The sequence below is a fragment of the Cricetulus griseus genome, chromosome 3 (genome assembly GCF_003668045.3).
Source record: "Cricetulus griseus strain 17A/GY chromosome 3, alternate assembly CriGri-PICRH-1.0, whole genome shotgun sequence".
In the NCBI taxonomy this organism is placed as follows: Eukaryota; Metazoa; Chordata; class Mammalia; order Rodentia; family Cricetidae; genus Cricetulus; species Cricetulus griseus.
This window is the reverse complement of record NC_048596.1, coordinates 150,019,349-150,022,569: the sequence shown is the minus strand read 5'-3', so window position 1 is coordinate 150,022,569 and position 3,221 is coordinate 150,019,349.

Below are 3,221 nucleotides of genomic sequence, written 5' to 3'. Positions count from 1 at the left end.
ATGAAGGAAGTCACTTCCTACTCATCACAGGAGAAATCCATCAGGATGAAGTCTCAATTCTGAACATTTATGCCCCAAATACAAAGGCATCCACGTTTGTAAAAGAAACATTACTAAAACTCAAATCACACATAAAACTGCACACACTTATAGTGGGAGACATCAACCCCCAGTCTCATCACTGGACAGGAACACCAGACAGAAACTTAACAAAGAAACAAAAGAACTAATAGACATTATGGTGCAATTAGACTTAACAGATATCTATAGAATTTTCCATCCAAATACAAAACAATTTACCTTCTTCTCAGCACCACATGGAACCTTCTCTAAAATTGACCACATACTTGGAAACAGAGAAAACCTCAACAGGTACAAAAAAATTGAAAGAACCCCCTGTGTCTTATCAGACCACCATGCTTTAAAGTTAGAATTCAACAACAACATGAATTACATACAAAAAACCTACAAACTCATGGAAATTAAGTAACACCCAATTGCACAATTCATGGGTCCCAGAAGAAATAAAAAAAGAAATTAAAGATTTCCTACAATTCAATGAGAATGTGGACGCAGCATATCCAAACCTATGGGAAACTCTGAAAGCAGGGCTAAGAGGAAAGTTCATAGTGCTCAGTGCCCACATGAAGAAACAGGAGAATAATCACACTAGAGTATTAACAGCACAACTGAAAACTTTAGAAAACAAAGAAGCCAATACAACCTGGAGGAGCAAATGTCAGGAAGTAATCAAATTGAGGGCTGAAATCAATAAAATGGAAACTAGGATAACAATACAAAAAATCAATATAAGAAAGAGTTGATTTTTTGAGAAAATCAACAAAATAGACAAAACTTTCTCCAAACTTACCAAACAACAAAGAGTTAATATGAAAATTAATAAAATCTGAAATGAAAAGGGGGACATAACAACAGACACAGAAGAAATCCAGAGAATCATCAGGTCAAACTTCAAAAACCTATATTCCTCAAAATACAAAAATCTAAAGGATGTGGACAATTTTCTGGACAGATTTCACTTGCCAAAATTAAATCAAGAACAGATAAGCAACTTAAATAGACCTATAACCCTTAATGAAATTTATGTAGTCATCATATGTCTCCCAAGCAAAAAAAAAAGCCCAGGGCCAGATGGCTTCAGTGCAGAATTCTACAAGAAATTCAAGGTACAGCTAATACCAATTCTCCTCAAAGTATTCCACACAATAGAAGCAGAAGGGTCATTACCAAACTCTTTTTATGAGGCTTCAATAACCATGATACCCAAGCCAAACAAAGACACAACTAAGAAAGAGAACTACAGACCAATATACCTCATGAAAATTGATGCAAAAATTCTCAATAAAATACTGGCAAATCGAATCCAAGAACACATCAGAGAAATCATCCACCATGATCAAGTAGGCTTCATCCCATGGATGCAAGGATGGTTCAACATAGGAAAGTCCATCTATGTAATCCACCATATAAACAGACTGAGTGAAAAAAAAACATGATCATTTCACTAGATGCTGAAAAAGCCTTTGACAAAATCCAACACCCCTTCATCATAAAGGTTTTGGAGAAATCAGGGATAACAGTAGCATACATCAACATAATAAAAGCAATATACAGCAAGCCAACAGCCAACATCAAATTAAATGGAGAGAAACTCAATGCAGTTCCTCTAAAATCAGGGACAGGGCAACGCTGTCCACTCTCTCCATACCTCTTCAATATTGTCCCTGAAGTTCTAGCTAGAGCAATAAGACAACAAAAGGAGATCAAGGGAATACACATCAGAAAGGAAGAAGTCAAACTCTCACTATTTGCAGATGATATGATAGTCTACATTAGTGACCTGAAAAACTCTACCAGGGAACTCTTACAGAAAAGTGGCAGGATACAAAATTAACTCAAAAAAAATCTGTAGCCCTACTGTATACCGATGACACATTGGTGGAAAAAGTAATCAGAGAAACATCACCCTGTATAATTGCCACAAACAACAATAAATACCTTGGGATAGCACTAACCAAACAAGTGAAAGACCTGTACCAAAAGAATTTTGAGTATGTAAAGAAAGAAATTAAAGAAGATACCAGAAAATTGAAAGATCTCCCATGATCTTGAATAGGTAGGATCAACATAGTAAAAATGGCAATCTTGCCAATAATAATCTACAGATTTAATGGAATCCCTATCAAAATCCCAACACAATTTTTCACAGACTTTGAAAGAACAATTCTCAACTTTATATAGAGAAACAAAAGACTCAGGATAGCCAAAACAAGCCTGTACAGTAGAGGAACTTCTGGAGGCATCACCATCCCTGACTTTAAGCTCTATTACAGAGGTATAGTCCTGAAAACAGCTTGGTATTGGTACAAAAATAGAGAGGTAGACCAATGTAATAGAGTTGAAAACCCTGATATTAGCCCACACACCTACGAACACCTTATTTTTGACACACAATCCAAATATATACACTGGAACAAAGAGAACATCTTCAAAAAATGGTGCTGGCATAACTGGATGCAAACATGTAGAAGACTACACATAGACCCAAACCTTTTACCTAGCACAAAACTTATCAAAATGGATAAAAGACCTCAACATAAACCCAACCACACTGAACCTATTAGAAGATAAAGTGGGAAATACTCTTGAATTAATTGGTACAGGAGGCTGCTTCCTGAACATAACACCAGTAGCACAGACACTGAGATCAACAATTAATAAATGGGACCTCCTGAAACTGATAAGCTTCTGTAAGGCATAGGACATAGTCAGCAAAACAAAATGGCAGCCCACAGACTGGGAAAAGATATTTACCAACCCCATATCTGACAGAGGACTGATCTCCAAAATATGCAAAGAATTCAAGAAGCTGTCTCCAAAACACCAAACAATCCAATTAAAAATGGGGTACAGAACTAAATAGACAATTCTCAATAGAGGAATCTAAAATGGCTGAAAGACATGTAAGAAAGTGTTCAACATCCTTAGCCATCAAGGAAATGCAAATCAAAACATCTTTGAGATACCATCTTACTCCTGTCAGAATGGCTAAAATCAAAAACGCCACTGACAGTTTATGCTGGGGAGGATGTGGAGAAAGGGGAACACTCCTCCACTGCTGGTGGGAGTGCCAACTTGTACAGCCATTTTGGAAATCAGTATGGCGACTCCTCAAGAAAATGGGAATCAGTCTACCACAA